The following is a 21984-nucleotide window of genomic DNA, read 5'->3' as shown; positions in this document are numbered from 1 at the left end:
CCCCACTAGCCCCACCGCCCCGGCACTTTTCCCTGCAACCACAGGAAGTGCTACACCTGCCCCTACACCTCCCCCCTCATCCCCATTCCAGGCCCCAAGAAAACCTTCCACATTAAACAGATGTTCACCTGCACATCCGCTAATGTGGTCTATTGTGTCTGCTGTTCCCGATGTGGCCTCCTCTACATTGAGGAGACCAAGCGGAGGCTTGGAGGCCGCTTTGTGGAGCACCTACGCTCAGTTCGCGACAAATGACAACACCTCCCAGTCGCGAACCACTTCAACTCCCACTCTCCCACTCCCATCCTGGGCCTCATCCAGTGCCACAACGATGCCACCCGAAAACTGGAGGAACAGCACCTCATATTCTGCCTTGGAACCAGACAACCCAATGGTCTCAATGTGGACTTTACGAGGTTCAAAATCTCCCCACCCCCGATCTCATCCCAAGACCAGCCCCCATCGTGTCCCCGCCTCCTTGACCTGTCCGTCTTCTCTCCCACCTATCCGCTCCTCCCACCTCACTGACCAACCCCCACCCCCACTTCCTACCTACGCTCACCTCTACTAGCTTCATCCCCACCTCCTTGACCTGTCCGTTTTCTCTCCAACTACCTGCTCCACCTTCTATCACCGCCTCCCCCTCTCTCTAGTTATTTCAGAGCCCCCTTCCCCTTCCCCATTTCTGAAGAAGGGTCCAGATCCAAAACATCAGCTTTCCTGCTTCTCTGGTGCTGCCTGGCCTGCTGTGTTCGTCCAGCTCCACACCTTGTTATCTAAATTTGACCAAACCTTTTTAAATAATATGGGTTGTGTTTGAGATATTGTTGTCTATTTACCTATTAATTGCTGTTATAATCATTGGTTAAGACAAGATTGCATGAAGAATGCAAATTAATCGCACATAAGAATTAGGAACATGCAAAGACCATTCAGATGATCCACCATGCAGATATTGTTTCAGGTGAATTTGACCATTGTTCATATTTTTTCATGCTCCATTCCACAAAAGACAGTATTTCCTTTAGTCATTATTTATTCCAGATTTCCACCTTGATATTGTGTAAAGACGTGCTTGCTTCAACGATCCCTTGAGTGATTTTTCAGGAGTTCTGTGCTCCTGGTAGGGTCACCCATGTGACAAGGTCAAGGTGAGATGCCAGATAAAGTCTGCTCCAAAGGTTGCCAATGCAGAAGAGGCAAGGAAAGACTGTGCATTTCATGTGCTGCAAAGGTGACAGAAGGCTTCAGCAGTGAGGAGGTTTCGGTCATTATGGCTTGACAAGTCACCAAATTCTGACCACTGACCTGTTAAGATTGTGTGGATAATGATGGTAACCCAAGGTCCTCATGTTAAACAAAGTTTTGTGCAGGCTTCTACTGAGATCTAGGGGACAAGATCGTAAACCTGGGAGCACCTATTCAAGAATCACCACATGGGCAACAGATGCATCAGGTCTTTGGAGACATGTACGGGGACAGAGTTGTCTTTGAGCAGTGGCATTGTAACTGTGTACTCATCTTCAGAATGTCCTCTATTCACCCCAAATGGGGAAGGGGCTGGAAAGGAGGCAAGTCCAACTTTCTCCTGGCTGGGAAATGACACCCTGTGGGATCATCGTCTTGGTAGTCAAATAAAAAAAACTTAACATCTTGCAATTTGGAATATGACAAAACTCAAGCAGAATCTCAAGAGTGACGGGATGGGGAAAAAAACAGCATAGATTCATAGTCATACAGCATGTAAACAGACCCTTTGGTCCAACTTTACCACACCGACAGATTTCCCAAACTAAACTTGTCCTATTTACCTGCTTTTGGCCCATATCCCTCTAAACTTTTCCTATTCATGTACCTGTCCAAATGTCTTTTATATGTTATAACTGTACCTGCATCTATCATTTCCTTTGGCAGTTAATTCGATATATGAACTATACTCTGTGTGAAAAAAATTGCCCTTCAGGTCCCTTTTAAATCTGTCTCCTCTCATCTTAAAATTATGCCCTCAAGTTTTGAAATCCCATACCCTAGGAAAAAGGCCTTAGCTATTCATCTTATCTATGCCCCTCATGATTTTATAAACCTCTATAAGGTCACCCCTCAACCTCCTAAGCTCCAGTTAAAAAGTCCTAGCCTATCCAACCTTTCCTTACTTCCGAAGTGATATTACTCAATGAGACTTTTCATTCCTGGGGAGGGATAGCTGAAAGAATGAGCAATGTGATACACCTTCTACAGGAAATGAAAAACTGACAGCAACCCTTGTCTTCTTGGCGTCAGTTTTGCTATCCTGGATATGATCTCGGATGCGCTATCAAAACTCTGTAATGTATAAGTGAAAACATGTCTCCAGAAAGCTGTGGATGCTCGTTCATTAAGTATGTTCAAGCCAGACATTAACAAGTTTTTGAATGCTAAAGGAATCAAGTGTTCTAGGAATAGTGAAGTTGGGTCTAGCTTTGGTTAAAGATCAACGATTACCTTATTGAATTGTGAAGCAATCTTGAGAAGCTGAGTGGCTATGCCCGCTTTTATTTCTTGTGGTCTTGTGTACAGCATATGCAAGACTGAAACTGTTTAGTGGTTTCACCTTGATAAATGGTTTTATAACTCTTTGAAGCAAGCTCTCCTCTCATTACTTTTTTCCACTTTGATATGTTCCATTTTGATATGCACAGTGTATGTGAAGGAAATGAAGAAGAACTGCATATTGAGTAATATGGATCCTCCACACATCATGGTGCAGTCCTTCCTCCTTACAAGTCCCTTGGGGATATAATTTTGGTGGTTTGAAGTAAAGGTTTAGTTGCTTTCAATTTATCTTGAACTGATGTTTACAACATCCAAATGTCATAATTATGTAGGTCCTAGAGCTGTGTGTGAACTGAGAGGGGCGTCATTAATTAACTGGAGTGTTGTGACACTTTCACTTGCAATTATGAAATTATTTCTCCAGTAGCTACTGCGATAGAATGATGTTGTTGCTTCTGAGTGATCTTTCTAGAGGCTGGGTTAGACCAGCAGACAGTGTGTGTGAAGCAATTGTAAAACCACAACACCGCACTCTCAGAGTTGTGCCTTGACAATTCCAGCAATTATCAGACCACACTTGGAGTATTGTGTTCAGTTCTGGATGCCTCATTTAAGAAAGAATGTTAAAAGTTCTGGGAAGAGTGCAAAGGAGATTTACTGGAATAATAATAGGAATGAGGGATTTTAAGTACAAGGAAAGATTAGAAAAATTGGGTGCATTCTCTTTGGAGCAGAGAAGATTAAGAGGTGATCTTATTGAGGTGTTCAAAGTTATGAACAATTTTGACAGAGTAAAGAACAATATTCTGTTTCCACTGGTTGGTATGTCAGTAACAAGGGGCCACAATTTCAAGATCATCAGCAAGACAGCTAAGGGTGAGGTGAGGAGAAACTTCAATACTCAAATAGTTGTTAGGATTTGGAATGTGCTGCCTGGGAGAATGATGGAGGTAGATTCCAATGTAGATTTTAAAAGACAACTGGATATATCCTTGAAAGTGATGAATTTAGAGGGCTACAGAGATTGGGTTGGAGAATCGGACTAGCCAGATAGCTTTTCAGGAGCTAGTACAGACACAATGGGTCAAATGGCCTCCTTCTGTACTTCAAAATTCTATTATTCTATGATTGTGTAGTGTGTTGGATGACAAATTGCTGGACTGCTAATTTTGTATGCTCATTCACAGTGCTGGAGAAAGTCAACAGGTCTGGTAGCATTTGTAACTGAGTTAATGTTTTGAATTAAATGACTCCTTCAGATTTTGTGAAAAGCTTTTCGCACAGGTTTAATTGAGGGTCATGACCTCTGCATCCATTTTGGACCTTATCAAATTTCCTATCTATTAGAACTCTAAATTGATAACCAGTTTTCACAAAGAGCATACCAATACCTGCAAACAGAAAACCTTCTGTCAATGTTCTCCACCTCAAACAAAATGCTAAAACAGCTGTTAAGTTTCTCAAAGGGAATTTACAATCTTTGGGGTTTTCTTTTGATGGCCATTTTGCAACAGTGCACAAATAGACTATTGTCTTTCTCACCCATCAGAGAGAATTTCGGAAATGGGTGTGAGAAAATTAGAGTGAAATAGAAGAAACCATGAGAAATGGAAGCTGAGGGAGAAAGGAGAGCAATCTTAAAATAAAACAAATGAAACTAAGAACCGAAACAAGTGAGAGAATAGAGCAGATTGTTCATATTTAAATTTATTCTAGTGTCTCATGTATGTTTTATCAAAACACAAAGATTGCAAATGTTGGATTACATTATTTTACAGTGTGTTAAACCTGTGCACCAGGGAAATATGTATATGAACATAGTAAATGTATGTACATGAAATAGGTATATGAACTGAAATTAGAAGTGTAAAAAGTTAATTATAATGAAAAAAAAATAGAAAAACAATTGACTTTCTAATTTTGTTCCCATTCCTGGGAACCAGGAAAATTCCACTCTGCATCTCAGTGAGGGCTCTCATATCTGTTTGAAGAGGAATGCTCTTGCTTGCCCTGTTCATGCATGCCTGAGATCTCCTGTGGAGAGTGCCACACAGAAAAGGATTCTATGCTTTTCAAAAGCTCTTAAGAATGTGAGTGAACAAATTTAAGCATAATGAATGACGAGCTCAATTCCTTTGCCGCAGTCTATAAAATCAGGATCTTAGTATTTGTCATATATTTCAAAAATCAAGGATTTGATGAATTCATATCTAAAGCTATTGGCTAACAATTTATCTGTGGGAGAATTTTAACCCATTGGGAAAAGTAAGAGCTGTGGTAGAGGATGTTCTAATGCAAGTAGCGATGTACTAATTACCTGCCTTTTGCATATACCTCAGATTCCCTCCTGCTTCTCTGGTGTGATTGCAGATTCAACAGCAATTGAAACAGTGTGTGTTAAATCTCCTGCACAATTCTCAGGTTTCGAGAGTTAACATATTGCGCTCTCCTCATCCAGTTGAATTCCAACAGGGAGCAGATATTTATTAAATCTGTGGAGAGATCTTATTTTAACCTTTGTGTTAGCATGACTTCTCCATATCCCTTTATTAAAGTACTTCAAAAAGTGGAACAGGAAAGGCACGAGAAGATAGACTGGATGTTCTGAAAGTGCACAGGATGTCATTATGAGGCTGGCAGTAGCCAGTTGTTAGATTTGGATTTAGATTTATTGTCACGTTTATAAAAATACAGTGAAGTGTTTCTCGTGTGTGAAACGCAAAGTGTCGCCACACTCCGACATCACCTTGAAACACTGAATATAATGTGAATGAGGAGTGCTTTAGGCAATGGTTCCTATGGAAGAAGGCAATCACTGATGTCTTTTGTTGTTTGAAGCAAACTGGCAGATGCAGTCAATTGATAAAACAGAAATAGCTGTGGGAATTAAAATGGCTACCAAACATTTAATTCACATGGAGTTGCACCAGACAGAAGCTGGTTTTCTACATATTGCTGAAACTCTTCATGCCGCACTCAGGACAAATGTAGAAAGCCAAATTTCAAATAGTTGCAATAATTTATACTCTAGCAGTTAGAATGGTGTTGATTTCATGGCAAGTTCTGATTAGTCAAGGCATTGCTTAGGCTCCTAAATAATTTTAAAATGCACAAGGCTTGGAAATCTGCCTTTTGTTGGAAAGGATTGGATCCCTAAGAATGTATGGCACTATTACCAAGTTTAAATGAGGTGCTTTACAACAAGTGTTGCCAACCATACAACTCTTGGAGACCTGACTGAACTTGGGTTTGCCAACATGGTTATCATGAAAACTGAAATCCATGGAAAGTACTAGTATGGATAAGAGGCTGAGAATGTCCTCCCAAACAAATGCTGGATAATTCTCCAGTCTTTACCATTTGTCCATATTAATTGTGCAAGAAGATAATGTTGCCATTAATGTGGACCTGAACATTATAGACACCTTTGCATAATTGAACCTGATGATCGCACAACTACTTGGTAAATGGTCACCATATTCTATATATAGTCGCAGGACGGCAAGTCTCAAACGTGGAAATGTGTAACTGGACCTCGAGCATTAGGTGGCAGTGGTAACAGAGGACACTAAGCAGAGAAGCTCAAGTAGTCAAGTGGAGAGAAGAGTGTCTTTGTTAGAAAGAGGCCTCATGGAAAGAAAGACAGAAAAAGGATTTCTTCAACCCAATGTGAACTACAGGTTTAATTCCATATAAATACTATTTCTTAGTTTAACTTTTATTTACTTTTGCGTTTGTAAAGACCAAATGCCAGTGGAATAAAGAAACCATGCTTCATGATTTTCAGACCTTCCATAGCTCCAGTCTTGTGTTAACAGGTATGTGGAATTCTAGCTGCTAGGATAGAAAAGAGAAGCTGGAGTTTGTTTTCTTAGAGAAGAGTAGGTTGAGAGGAGATTTGAACAAGCTGATGCTGCTGAAACTCACATTCATGTCTTTGCCTACCCCTCGTTCTGACTACTTTCATGCACTCCTGGCCAGGCTCCCAAATTCTGAAAGACCTTAGGAACAGAAGTTGGCCATTTGTCCCATCGGATGTGCTCTGCATTCAATACAATCATGGCTGATCTGATAATCCTCAACTCCATTTTCCTGCCTTAACATCATGACCTCTGACTCCCTTATTGTTTAAAAATCTATCTAACTCAGCTTTGAATATTCTTAATGACCCAGCCTCAACTGTTCCCTGTGGTAAAGAATTCCACAGTTGCACAACTTTCTGGGAAAGGAAATTCTACCTCATGTCAGTCCTAAAGGGGCAACCCCTTGTTCTGAGATAATTCCTCCAACCCTAAACTTTCTTACAAGGGGAAACAATCTTTCCACTTCTACCCTTTCAAACGCCAAATGAACCTTATATTTTTCAATAAAGTCTCCTCTCATTCTTCTAAACTCCAATGAGTATATGTCCAACCTCTTCTCATAGGACAATCTCTTCATAGCCGAATCAGCCTTCCCTGGACAGCCTCTAATGCCTCGGATAAGAAGATCATAACTGTTCACGGTGTTCTAGGTGTGGTCTGAATAGTGCCTTTGTAGTTTTAGCAAGACTTTAGACTCCAGTCCCTTTGAAATAAAGACCAATAATCATTTCCATTCCCCATATCTGCTTAACTTAGAATTATAGAGTTTTAAAGCACGGAAAGAGGCCCTATGGCCCATCACATCCATGCTGATCATCAACCGTTCATCTATGCTAACTCTATTTTCCAGTTGTTGACTTGTGTGCTATGGCATCTCAAGTGCTCATCTAAATACTTCTAAATAGTTCCCACCTCTACTACCCTTTTAGGCAGTGATTTCCAGATACCCACCACCCTCTGAATGAAAAATATTTCCTTAAATGCCTTCTAAACCTCCTGCTCCTTACCTTAAAATTGTGCCCCTGGTTGTTTACCCCTCTACCAAGGGAAAGGCTTCTCTCTCTTTACCCTGTCAATGCTCCTCAGAACTTTGTTAACCTCAATCAGATCCTCCAACAGCCTTCGCTACTCCCAAGGAAATAACCTATGCCCTTCTAGTGTCTTTTTCAAAGCTGAATCACTCCAATCCAGGCAACATCCTGGTGAATCTCTTCTGTAGCCGCTGTAGCAATTACATCCTTGCTATTGTGTGGTGACCAGAACTACATGCAGTGCTCCAGCTGTGGCCTAATCAGATTTTATGCAGCTCTATCATAATTTCCTTGCCCTTGTATTCAATGCCTGACTAATAAAGCCAAGTATCTCATATGCCTCTTAATGGCCTTAACTATGTGTCTTGCTGCCTCATCTTGCTGCCATGGACATGCACATCAAGATCCCTCTGATTCTCTGTACTTTCAATGGTGCTGCTGATCAATGTGTACTGCCTTACCCTGTTAGTACTGTCAAAATGCATTTTCTGTCCTTGCCAGGATTAAATTCTATTTGCTCCTGTAAAGCCGACCTGACCAGCCTGTCCACACCATCCTTTAGTCTAAGGCTTTCCTCATCACTTACTTGACCAATTTTCATGTCATCTACAAACCTGATCATATTACCTACATTCCTGACTAGATCATCAATGCACACAACAAACAGCAAGGGACTAACACTGAAGCATCTGGCATACCACTGGATACAGGCTTCCGGTCTCAAAATTTTCCTTTGGCACTTTGTTTCCTGCCATGAAGCCAATTTTGGATTCAATTTGCCAAATTGCCTATGGATCCCACAGGATCATGGTTTCTTAATCAGTCTGCAATTCCATAGCCTTGCTGCAGTCCATATTAACTGCACTATCCTCATCTACACACCAAATCACCTCCTTCAAAATTCAATCAAATCTATTAAACATGATCTCCCATTGACAAAGCTGTACTGACTAACTTGGATCCTTGCTTTTTGTGATCCACAAACTAGGATGCACAAATCACTTTGAGCTTTAGTTTTCTGCAGTCTCTCTTCATTAAAGTAAAACAGGTCTTCAGTTCTTCCTGCCAAACTGCATAGTCTTACATTTTCCCACATTATATTCCATCTGCCAACTTTTTGCCCACTCACTTAACCTATCTATAGCCTTCTGTAGACTCTTTGTGCCATCCTCCCATTTGTGCTTTCCTCATCTATTTTGTGACATCCACAACTTCATAGAATCCTTACAGTGTGAAAGCGGGCCATTCAGCCCATCAAGTCAGCACCAACCCCCTGAAATGCATCCCACCCAAAGCACCAGGAGGAAACCCACATAGACACAGGGAGAATGTGCAGACTCCACACAGACAGTCACCTGAGGGTGGAATCGAATCCGGGTCCCTAGCACAGTGAAGCAGCAGTGCTAACCACTGAGCCATTGTGCCGCCCTGTTTTAGATCGTAAATCATAGGATCGCTACAGTGTGGAAACAGGCCCTTTGGCCCAACAAGTCCACACTGACCCTCAGAGCATCCCACCCACCTAATCTACACATCCCAGAACACTATGGACAATTTTAGCATGGCCAATCCACCTAGCCTGCACATCTTTGGACTATGGGAGGAAACCAGAGCACCCAGAGGAAACCCACGCAGACACAGGGAGAACATGCAAACTCCACACAGAAGTCACCAGAGGGTGGAATCGAACCTGGGTTCCTGGCATTGTGAGGCAGTAGTGCTAACCACTGAGCCACTGAGCCACCATGCCACCGTGTTGGTGATAGTAAATTCATTTCCATTATCTAAATCTTTAATATATTGTAAATAATTGTGGCCCAGCACTGATCAATGTGGCACCCCAGTTGCTACAGGCTGTCATCCTAAAAATGCTGCTTTTGCACCTATTCAGTGTCATGAGTTTCTGCCGTGGACCTTCATATAACTGAACAGGTAGCTTCTTGAGCTGGAAATTTTTATATTCACGGAGCAGGCTTTCTCATGAGGTAGTGAAACTGGACTGCAGGACTTATTTCTTCCCTTCTCTGCTACTCTGTTTCATTATTAAAACATTGTTACTCGAGACATGATGCAATTTAATATACAAGTTGTTGTCATCTTGAATGATTTGTAGCAAACTGCCCCAATCATTAATCTCTATGATGCCATGTTTCAAGGAAATCTTGAGTGTGTCTTTGGAGCATTTTCTTTGACCTGCTTTGGAAAATTGATCATTTGCATGTTGGAAAAATAGGATGTGGTAGGGGAGATGTTTGGCAGGACTTTTGCCTGAATGCTTGTAGAACTAGCTGCAAGAATAAAACTAGTGATTTTTCTTTGGCTTTCCCATTGAATCCAAAGGACGTGGTGTAGGTGTTGCTGGTGCAATTTCTCTAGCTCTTGTACATGGCTGACAAACATTCCAAGTCTCTCTGCAGTAAAGGATGTGGTGAAAATAAATGCCCTGTACGATAGGACTTTGGCTGATTTATGGAGGTCTTTGTTGTTAAACACGCATTGTGGAAAGTTGAGCTGGCACAGCTGTGTGGTTAAATCTCCTCATCAATGGTAGTGTTTTGAGAGAGTTGGCTTGCAAGGTATGGGAAATGCTCAACAATATTCATAGTTATCAATATTCCAGTGTCTCTTCTTCAACTCTCCAGCCCAGAGGCATTGGATGCAGAAGCAACAGCACCAGTGGTGGCAGAAAAGGAGCACATTACCAGGACCCCGGTGACAATTTTGGACAGTGGTGACTTGAGGAGCAGAGAGAGTGAACTTTTGAAGCTGTTTCAGTTTTAGTAATATCAATTTGATACTAATTTATTCAGTATTTTACCATTTATACTATTTATTCCGTAATTTGTTCTGTAATCCAAAATGGCTCCAGAACGTGGCAACATTATCCAATTTTCACTGTACCTAGGTACAAGTGACAATACATTGAATGAATAAATAAATCTACTGAACAAATGTAAATTTTGTTTTTGCAACATTCAACGACAGGCCAAGTTTTTTGTAAGCGTATTTGAAAAGATTGTGAATGATTTGCAAATCTGGCAAAGAGTGAACAATGATACCCACAGTCGTCTGTGAACTCTAGATTATGTATATCTGTATAGTCAGTTTAGTTTGGTGTGGATTGGAAGCGGTTGATGTTAAAGAGCTTTCCATGCAGATGATATTCAGTACTGATGCCAGAAGGCAGTTGATCTTTGATGTGGTAGAAATACCTATTGTCAAGTAGATTGTAACCTGTATAATGGCGTTCACGAAGCCTTACTTGAACCTGGTTTGGATTTTGAGGGCATCTGTTTCAGATCTCCCACTCAAGACTGTTGTAGTTATACCATAATGAAGCAATTGCGGGATTGTAATGAATAATAATTTTGGTTTGATAGTATGAACATAACTCCAGCTTGGTGTTTACTCTAATTTTCAAAATGGCATGTTAGCCATAGCTAAGTAGTAGCAATACTGTCTCTAAGACAGGAGATTGCAAGTTCAAGTTTCACTTCAGAGATTTGAGCACAAAATCTAAATTGACGCTCTAGTGAGCTACCGATAGTATATTTCAGCTAATGCAGTCAACTGATGCTGTGCTGTCTTCCTCAGTGGACATAAAAAGATCCCATAACTCTATTTGATGAACAACAGGGAAGTTTTCCCATGGTCTGGCCAACAATTATACCTCAACCAACATTTCTTAAATAGACAATCTAGTAATTTATCTCGCAGCTGTTTATGAAGCAATGCCATATGAAAGTAGACTACATGTTTCCAGACTTCTGCATTGTAAGCATTATAGCATTGATTTGATGCAGTATTTGTAGATTTATAGACATGGGGTCCTCTAACCCACTTACAGCCAAGATGTGGTCTCTTCTGACTGGCACAGTGAAGCATTGAAAAATGGAAGAAGGACTGAGATAGAGAGAGCAGGAGTACAGACAAGTTCTTATACACAGCTTAGGATGTCCTGGTGGAGGAGAAGCTCCAGACACAGATGAGTGTCTTGTGGTAGCAGTGAGGCAAAGACAATACCTCACCAACCTTGATCCACTTTGGCCTCCTGTCACTCTCGCCTCCAGCAGCCGGTGCTGCTCTACCCGGTCTTGTTTAGTTTTCTCATTCCTTGCGCAGATTGATGGAAACCCCTAACAAGATACCCAAGACCAAGCACTGACTTTTGTTGATGATTCCAAAAGGTGTCCAATAAAGTACATGAGCACGGCACTCACTTCCTTTTGGTGATATCATCAGAGAATTTCTGAAATAAATGTTGCTAGATGTTGGTGAAATCTTGACAAATTTTTCCAGATAGTCTCCTGGTAGTCTTTCAAATGTCATCTTCATAGTTCCAGCAGCAAGTGAACATGAAATAGTAAGTATCCCTCTAATTGGAACTTGAAATCAATATCAACATATATTTACTCACAAACAGCTGGCTACTGTTAGAATAGTGCAATAGAAAAAATCTTAGTCACCAAAATGCCATAGAGCCTCCTTAATGAACATTTCAAGTGGCAATCAACACCTTAATTAGCCTCCAGGTAACTGTTCCTAATGCCAGGTTCAATTCTGTTACCAATGAAGATGGTTCTTCTGCAGGCTAAACTCACAATTCAGTTCAAGGCCCCAGATTAGCTACTTTGGAGATTTTTAGTGTCTGAATAGGCACACAAAATTAGTCCCTTGTATATCTTGCGATTTTAATTGATAGCTTTCAATATCATTGTGAATGATGGAAGGGTATTGCTTCCATTTTCCATTGCTGCCAGCATACACCATTTTAAAGCATGTATTAACATTATACCAGATATACTGATAGGAATTACTTTAAGATCTAGGCCCAAGTTCAAAGTACTATTATTTTCCTTAAACTTTTAAATGTATCTACAGGGCCTGAACATTTGATTTGCCTTATTTTGTCACAATGACTACCGCCCAGTGGCTCTAACCTCAATAATTGTGAAGTGCTTCGAGAGGTTAGTCATGGCTCACATCAACTCCAGCCGACCAAATTGCCTTGATTCTTTGCAATTCCGCGACTGGCATAACGGGTCCACAGCAGACACCATCTCCCTGGCCCTACAGTCATCCCTGGAAGGATACCTACATCTGGCTTCTACTTATTGTCTAGAGTTCTGCTTCAGCACCACAATTCCAAACAAACTCATCTCTAAACTCCAAGAATTAGGTCTTGGCTATCCTCTGTAACCTGATTTTTGACTTCCTGGCCCATTGACTGCATTCAGTAAGAATAGGTGAGAACACCTCCTCCACTATAATCCTCAACACCAATGCCCTGCATGTCTGCATACTCAGCCCTCCACTGTACACACTGCATACTCAATAATGTGTAGCCAAGTTCTGCCCTAACTCCATTTACAAGTTTGCCGATGATACCACAGTTCTACTTTAGATCTCGAACAACGACGAGATAGAATATTGGAAAGAGATTGAGTTCTTAGCAGCATGGTGTAAAGAAAATAACTTCTCCATCAACATCAGCAAAACAAAGGAGCTGGTCATTGACTTCAGGAAGCAGAGTGGAGGGCACACCACTGTATACATAAATGGTGCTGAAAGGGAGATGGTCAAGAGCATTATGTTCCTGGGAGTGATGATCACCAACAATCTGTCCTGGCCTACCCATGTTGATGCAATGGTCAAGAAAGCACAATAACATATTTACTTCCTCAGGATGTTAAGGAAATTTGGTAAGTCCATGAGGAATCTCACCAATTTTTATAGATGCACCATAGAAAGCATTTTATCTGGATGCATCGTAGCCTGAAATGGCAATTGCCCTTCTCAAGAACGCAAGAAACTACAGAGAGTTGTGAACACAACCTAGTCTATCACACAAACCAGCCTTCCATCCATTGACTCCACCTATAGTTCCTGCTGCCTCAGGGAAGCAACCGACATAATCAAAGAGCACTCCCATCCAGTTATAGCCTCTTCCACCCCCTTCTGTTGGGCAGATGATATAAAAGTTTGGATACAGGTACAAACAGATTCAAGAACAGCTTCTTACCCACCGTTACCATACTTTAAAATGGACCTTTCAAATACTAATTCTGATCTCTCTCTCTGCACCTTCTCTGCAGCTGTAACACTGTACTTTGCACTCTGTTCTGCTACCCTGATGCATTTTTTATGATACGATCTACCTGTCCAGCATGCAAAGCAGCACTTTTCACTGTATCTTGGTACATGTGACAACAATGAATCAATCAACCAGGATGCAGTATCAGTACGGTGATATCTATGATTTTCGTCTTTGTATGAGTTTATACTGTACTTGTGAACACATTCGTCAATGCGAATTCTGAATTACTTTACTATAGCAAGGGCAACAGATCCAGTCTCAAATCTAACTTGTGCCTTCAGATACATTTAAGAAATTTTTGCCCTTTGTGATAAAAGGTGTAAAATTACATAAATATATGTGTTATATTTTGGGATTTGGGTTATAAAATAGAAGTAGATGGATATGGGTCATGTCTACATGGTAATTTTTAAAAAAACACATATAACAAAGACTTTTGGACAGTGATCTACATTAATTTAAGAAAACATGTGACTGCTGTCAAGTGCCTGGCAGAACATCTGGAGTTTTAAAGTTAATGGATAGAATGTTTATGCTGTTAAGTTTACAACAGACCAGAAAGCCTTTAGTTTAGTTTTATTTTCAGAATAAGTTAAAGTCTCAGTTCAGAAGAATCAGGATTTCAATTCAGAAGGGAGAACAATTTATCTTAGCAAGGGAGTCAAGTTTTTAATTCAGGGGAACCAATCATAATTTTTGAAGCGTTTTCATTTGTGGAGTTCTAAGCCAGTAGAACATGGTTAGGACTTTTCAAGTTGTTAAAACTGAGAAAGATTAGGATATCATCATTGTGACAAGTTGGTGCCAACAGGCTGTAAAATTGTCTTCATAGTCCAAGGAGAAAAAACTAGAAGAAGCTCGTTTAATAAAATCTTAGAGTTCAGATTGTAATGAAATTTCTCTAGCATTTAGTATCTGTGAAAGCACAGTGCTGTGGAACAGGTTCAAACGTTGTTTGCTGTTTGTGGTAAGATCTATATATGTATCTAGCTTTGTTTTTTTTTTCTCTTTTGTGTACTGAACTTATGTTATGTTGTTAAAGAACATCTGTGGCCTCATGTGAATATGTTTCAGTGACTAACCACCATGGTAGCCAAGTACGAAAATTATACTTATGATTTATCAAACCAGATTCCATACTAGTATGTGAGTTGTTCAGTATTTCCTTCAGCTGTGATCATATTGTCCCAAGTTTGTGAGAGAAACAAGTTGACCAAAGTCAATTATTAATAATATAGTTTTTTTCATAAGTGGGAATTGTACAGCAAATTTCACTAAATATCAGACAGATGAAGGGCATTATATTTTTCATTAAGAGGCATTTAGCTATCAGTATTTATTTGGCTTAATTTTACAACAATTGAAATGGTTCCATTGTTCCAGTTATGTGTGGGGGCGACAACAGCAAAAGAATACACGTTTTGAATCTTAAATCTTTGCAAATATTAAGAGTGTGGAAAATTACATTTCAGACACAATGCACAAAATTCTTAATGTAATCCTTTAAAAAAAGACAAAATTTGTTTCATTAAATATAGTTACTAACATATTACTGTTTACTTGTAATTTCAAAATTGGAAAATGAAACTGCTCTGGAAGCAAGTCCCAGATTCATAAAGAACTGACTTATGTCGTTCTCTGTTGTACATTTCAGTTTTCTCACAATTTAACTTTTCTCAGGAACTTTGCATTATTTAGCTTTTACTGCCAGCACATAAAGCCTTTCCTGAGTAAAGTAATCAGTTTGAAAATATGTAAAATGCTAAAGTGTGAGACAATAACACAATATTGAGGAGCTGCTTCATATTTAAGAACCACTTTGTGTATGAATACCCACCTTTTTATTTGACTTTTTAGACATGATTTCCAAGTTATTTTCCCACACAAGTGTTGTATATAATCACTGCTTTAAGTTTAACTCTAATCCATCAAATGTTTGACACTGCTGATCAGATTTTAATACTTCTCCAGGTTGGTAGGAATAAAATTGTTAAAGTAGATGTTACTACCACCCCAGTTCACCTCAACACTCTATATTCCAAAAGTGCTATCTTCCTTACTTCCTACTTTTGCTGCTGGGGCAGTGCAATGTATCTTTCATATAGAAATGTTTTTGTATTTTGTAAACATGATGTGCTAGCAATCAGTTAAGTAATGAATTAATTGCAATAAACATTTAAATGTAACCAATAGTCTTTAGTTTTGTTTATTTTATTCTGAACAGAGGAAATTTAGTTATGTTAGATTCTTTAGAAGTCAGAAATCATTGCCAACAAAGGAAGCAAATTTGCAGCATTGGTGATTTGTGAGACTCAATTTTCAGTGAAGCATTACTGTTATTTTTGAATCTGATTATAAATGTTCGCAAACCTCAATCCACTATCCCCTAAATTCAAGTTCTGTATGTAAAGGAGTCATGTTGAGGTAAGAGCACTGCAATTCATTTCAATATTTTGATCCATTCTTTGATCTGATCATTTCCTCTTTCAGCTTAATACTTACGTCTTTATATTGTCAACAGTCGAAAAGCCCTAAAAAACAGCACATTTCCATACATGAGTTTGTTTACAGATTGAACTAGTTGAAGATGATTATAATTTTAAAAAGGCTGAACGAAAAATTACACGAACTGAACTTATAGTTTTGTCTCCACCAAAAAAGTACATTGCTGCAATAATCTAGGGTTCTGACTCATCAATGGTCAACTTTCTCTGGGATGCAGGCATCATTGGCTGAGCCAGTATGCATTGCCCACCCCTACCTGCCCTTGAGAAGGTAGTGATGAGCTGCTGCCTTGAATACCTGCAATCCATCTGATGTGGGTTACACCCAAAATGCTATTAGGAAGGAAGTTCTGGGATTTTGATCCAGGAATGGCAATATTATTCCAAGTCAGGATAGAATGTGGCTTGGAGGGAAACCTGCAGATGGTGTTCCCATGCATCTGCTGCCCTTATCCTTCTGGATGTGAGAGGTCCTGATTTGGAAGGTATTGTTGAGTCTTGGTGAGTTACTGCAGTGCACTGTAGCAACATTTCATCCCTATTCTTGACATTTTCATCCAACTAACATCAGTCAGACTTGACAATTCCAATACTCTCTCGGTCATTTGTAAAGTTTATTTCAATAAAATCTTTGCTCTCAATATTATCTCTGATCCGAGGCCTACTTGACAATTTCCCTTTCCACAAATACTGCTGGAACTGCCAAGTATTCACAGCATTTTCTGCTGTTATAATCAACAATAGCAAAGGTGATGGTGTGATGGTGAAGTCAGTGCATGAGTTATCCACAGACCTGAACTAACGCTCTGGTGGCATGAGTTCAAATCCCACCACAGTAGCTGGTGGAAATTAAATTCAATGAATAAACCTAATTGTGGCCAAAGGTGATTTTGGAACACCTGTCTGGTTCGTAAATGCCCTTTAGAGAAGGAAACATATCATCCTTACCTATTTTGGTCTATGCGTGACTCCGGAACTACAGTAATGTGGTTAGCCGGAGCGGGAACAGACTGATCCCAGGCCGATCTGGGAGGTGAGTCCTGGAAGCGAGTGGCGGCTAGAGCCCAGAGAGGGAGCAGACCAAGCCCAGGCCGGCCTGGGAGGCAGGGGCTGGAGGTGAGTCCCAGAGGTGAGTGCGGCCAGAGGCCAGCGCATGGAGGCAGTGAGGCCTCATATTCTGAGGCCTGGCAGACATGGACTCAGTGAAAAAGATTATAATTTGAGTACTTTTAAGGACACATTTTATTCTTATTCTGGACTTTGTGTAAGCTGAATACTTTTTAAAACTTTGTATTCCTATGCCAGACTATTTCTTTACTCTTTCAATTCTGTAACAAACCCTTAAAGCATCTGTGCCTATGTATACTGTACCTGGGATGGTGCCAAAGAAGCAATATTACAAACTTTTCACTGCAATAATTTGAGTGCACATGTCAATAAAGGCTATTCTAACTCTTAAATTATCTTGGAAATGGCCAAGCAAGCCATTCAGTTGTATCAAACCACTTCAAAGTCTAATAAGAGGAATTAAACTGGATGGACCAGCTGACTTCACCCAAGGCACCAAAAACACCATTAGCAAACACAATCCTGTCAACGCTGGAAAGCCCTCCTTCGTAACATTTAGCAGCTTGTGCCAAAATTGGAGGTGCTGTCTCACAAACTAGTCAAACCTTACAGCATCATAACCATGCAATTATACTTCTGGCCAATGTCCCAGTGTCACCTTCACCATCCCTGGATACGTCCTGTCCTACCACCTGGCAAATCTCAGCAGAGGTGGTGGAACACTGGTATACAGTCAGAAAGGAAGCCTGGGAGTCCTCAGCATCGACTCCAGGTCCCAGGAGTTTCATGGTATCAGGTGAAACGAAAGCAAGGAAACTTCTCTTGGTTACCACGTCCTGCAGCATCCCTCTGATGATTCAGTACCACTTAGTACCTCCATATTGATCAGCAGAATTTACACTGATAGAGTATTTCAAAAGCCACCACCAAAAATGGCTCAGTGGCAGCACTACTGATCGAACTGGTCGAGTCCAAAAGGACATAACTGCTGGAAGGGTCTGCGGCAGGTGGTGAGGGAACCAACAAGAGGGAAATTCATCTAAATCTTGTGAATATGGAGGTGTACCACCAGATCTATAATGGAGACAGATTGTTATTGGAATTTCTGATCCATTTGTTTAAGATTTTTTGTGATCAAGGGAAGATTTCACCTTGGAAAAGATTACCCAGATTGAGTTAGAAACTGAGTTTTGGAAAAGCCATAGAAAAATCTGAGGAATAAAAGAAAAAATTTACTCCAGGAGATCATCAGAACCTGTTAATTTCATAAGGTACAAGCAATACAACAAGTCTTCACCTTAATGTTCTCAGCAGTGGTGGATTTTGTGGAGCCATTATAGCCAGATGTAGAGAACCATTTCCTCCATGAAACTCAGGTGATGTAGTTATCCTTGTCCTCCTGCAATTCTGCACTGCTTCCTTACATTATGTGCCACTTTGTCCTGCAGAAAAAGAGGGTAAAACATTAGTCTGATTGCTGAATATCCGAAAGTATGCGGAGGCAGTGAGAGGTATGTGAGGTTAAGGTAAAGTGTCTGTCTGAATGTTAAGTTTGATTCCTGAGTGCCAGTGACTGCTGCTGTAAGAGTGGGAACATGATATAATGACCAGCACGAGAGGTTTGTGCTGTGGTTGATCAGAGATTTGTGCATCTACTGACTTTGAACACCTGTGTGAAGTCATTACACTTATCATGGCATTACTCCTCAGGTCCAGACTCCAGAAATTAATTTCCGCATATTCTCTTCCCACTCCCCTTTGTTGGAGGTCCTTGAGGGCCTTTTAGCTGCCAATAGAAACATGGAGTCCCTCGTGCCCAGTAATGGCTCCAGCATTGTACCTGTCATGCAGGAACTCTGAGACTGCTGAGATTATTTTGCAATGAATCATAGTATAGCAATATTTTTGTGTGGATTCCCTTTAAAGTGGAAAATGAAATGTTGCCTACTCCATGTAATGAGTAAACAAACTGCTAGCGCCCTGTTGTGTGCAATTTTTCAGGCAAACCGGAGGACAGTGATGTAGCACTGGAGCTGCTTTGGTTAATGCAACAGTCATGCAGATGAGATGGGTAATTGAATATTTTATGGTCCCCAAACTCCATCTCACTGGGTGATTGCAAGTTACAAATTGTGATTCCAAGGTCCAAAAACCAGGGCAACACAATTCATAGCTTTATGTTTCCTCATCAAAAAGTGATGGGAAATGAGGGAAAGTTTTAGATACAAGGAAGAGGCAGACAACTTGGCCAGAAAAAAAAAGACCTGAGGCATGGAAGAGTTTCAGCAAAAGAGGACAAAGGAATTGATTAAGAAAGGGAAAATAGAGTACGAGAGTAAGCTTGAGGGGAACGTGAAAACTGATGGTAAAAGTTTATATAATTACAAGAAGAGAAAAAGATTGGTGAAGACAAATGTAGATCCTTTACAATCAGAAACAGAGCAATGGATAATAAAGAACAAAGAAATGGCTGACCAATTAAATATATATTTTAGTTCTGTGTACACAAAGGAAGATACAAATAACATATCAGAAATGTTGAGGAAGACAGGGTTTAGAAAAGGAAGGTACTGAAGGAAATCAGTATTAGTAGGGAAATGGTATTGGGGAAACTAATGGGATTGAAGGCCAATAAATCCTGAGGCCCTGATAATCTATATTCCAAGGTACTCAAGGAAGTGAGTCTGGAAAAAATGGATGCATTGGTGGTCATCCTCCAAGATTCTAAATAAAGGAACAGCTCCTACAGATTTGAGGGTAGCTAATATAACCCTTCTATTTAAGAAGGAAGGCAGAAAGAAAATTGGGAATTATAGGTCAATTAGCCTGGTGCCATGGTGGGGAAATTGCAAAAGTCCACTACAAAAGAATTAATAGCTGAGCATTTGGAAAACAGTGGCAAGTTTGAACAGACTCAGCATAAATTTACAAAAGGGAAATTGTAGCCATAAGAACATTCAAAAGTAGGAACAGGAGGAAGCTGTTCAGCCCCTCGAGCCTGGTCCACTGTTTATTGAGACCATAGTTAATCCAACATTCCTCACTTCCACTTTCCTGCCTTTTCCCTGTAACTTTTGATTTCCCTACTGATCAGGAATGCATTTATCTCAGCCTTATGTATCCACAAGGACTCCATCCTCACGGGTCTCTGTGACAAGGAATTCCAAAGCTGCTCAACCCTCTGCTAGAAGAAATTCCTCCTTATTTCAATTTTAAATTGGCACCCCTTTATTCTGAGACTACGCCCTCTGGTCCTAAATAATTCCATGGGGAGAAACATTGTCTCAGCATTTATCCTGTCAAGCCCTTTCAGAGTCCTGTATGTTTCAATGAGATCACCTCTCATTCTTCTAAACACCAACGAGTAGAATTCTAACCTATTTAACCTTTGCTTACAGAGACAATCCATCCAAACCAGAGATTATCCCAGTGAGCCTTCTCCGAATTCCTTCCAATGAAATGATATCTTTCCTTAAATAAGGGGACTAAAATTGCTCATAGTACTCCAGATGTGGTCTCACCTGCACCTTGTACAGTTGCAGTAAGACTTCCTTACTCTATACTCCAACCCCTTAATATAAGGGCCTGCCCGATTTCTTGCTTCACCTGCGTGCTAGCTTTCTGTGCTTTGTGCCAAATGCCCCCAAGTCCCTTTGTGTTGGAGCTTTCTGCAGATTTTTTTCCATTTAAATAATATTCTGTTGATTTGTTCTCTCTTTAAAAATGAACAATCTCACATTTTACAACTTCACATTTGCCAAATTTTCGCACACTTACTTAACCTATCAATATCTCTCTGTAATCTGTTTGTGTCCCTTTCACAACTTGTCTTTCCATCTATTTTTGTATCGTCTGCAAATTTGGCTGCAATATATATTCACTTCCTTCCGCCAAATCATTAATATATGTAAACAGTTGTGATCCAAACATCCTAGACCCTTCAGAAGAAGGGTCTTGGCCAGAAACGTCAGCTTTCCTGCTCCTCTGATGCTGTTTGGCCTGCTGTGTTCATCCAGCTCTACACCTTGTTATCCCAGATTCTCCAGCATCTGCAGTTCCTACTACCCCTTAACTCCACTCACTGTTTCCTGTCCATTAGCCAATTTTTTATCCATGCCAACATGCAACCTCCAACACTATGGATTCTTATCTTATGACTTACCCTTTTGGAGGTACCTTGTCAAACACCTTTGGAAGTCTAAATACAACATACTTACAGGTTCCTGTCTACCTGTTTTGGTTGCGACTTCCTTGATAAACTCTGATAGTCAGTCATTGCTTCACTTCTATGAAGCCATGTTGATTCTACTAAATAAGGTTATGATTTTCCAAATGTACTGCTGTTACTTCCTTACTTACTTATTATATCTTTACTTACTTATTACTTCCTTAAAAATTGATTCCAACATTTTTCCAACAATAGATATTTGCCTAACCAGCCTATGGTTTGTCTGATTTTTGCCTCCCTCTCTTTTTGAATAGGCATGTCACATTAGCAGTTTTACAATCCTCTGGTACTTGTCCAGAATTAAGGACTTTTGGAAAATTACAAACAATGCATCCACTATATTTGTAGCTAATTCTTTTAAGGTCCTCAAAATCAAGCCATCAGGACCAGGGGACTTATCTGCCTTTAGCCCTATTAGTTTCTCTAATACTACTTCTCCAATAATGGTGATGGTACTTATTTCCTCCTCCATATTCTTTAGTATTAATGAGATGTTCAAAGTATCTTATATCGTAAAGACTGATGCAAAATATGTATTTAACACCTCTGGCATTTCCTTGTTCCCCATAACTATCTCCCTGATTCATTTTCTAAACAACCCATGTTCACTTTGACCTGTCTCTTCCTTTTTACATACTTAAAAATGCTCTTATGACAGGTT

Source organism: Rhincodon typus, chromosome 6, assembly GCF_021869965.1.
Source record: "Rhincodon typus isolate 14 chromosome 6, sRhiTyp1.1, whole genome shotgun sequence".
NCBI classification, from domain to species: Eukaryota; Metazoa; Chordata; class Chondrichthyes; order Orectolobiformes; family Rhincodontidae; genus Rhincodon; species Rhincodon typus.
Note: the sequence above shows the minus strand (reverse complement) of the source record.